The sequence below is a fragment of the Syngnathus leptorhynchus genome, unplaced genomic scaffold, assembly GCF_054491065.1.
Source record: "Syngnathus leptorhynchus isolate UIUO unplaced genomic scaffold, UIUO_Slep HiC_scaffold_906, whole genome shotgun sequence".
Classification (NCBI taxonomy): domain Eukaryota; kingdom Metazoa; phylum Chordata; class Actinopteri; order Syngnathiformes; family Syngnathidae; genus Syngnathus; species Syngnathus leptorhynchus.
This window is the reverse complement of record NW_028232728.1, coordinates 4,794-5,000: the sequence shown is the minus strand read 5'-3', so window position 1 is coordinate 5,000 and position 207 is coordinate 4,794.

Below are 207 nucleotides of genomic sequence, written 5' to 3'. Positions count from 1 at the left end.
TGGATCATCCATACTTCCATAGCTCCAGAGCTCCAGAGATCCATAGTTCCATAGCTCCATAGCCCCGGAGCTCCATAGCCCCGGAGCTCCATAGCTCCATAGCCCCGGAGCTCCATAGCCCCGGAGCTCCATAGCCCCGGAGCTCCATAGCTCCATAGCCCCGGAGCTCCATAGCCCCAGAGCTCCATAGCTCCATAGCCCCGGAGC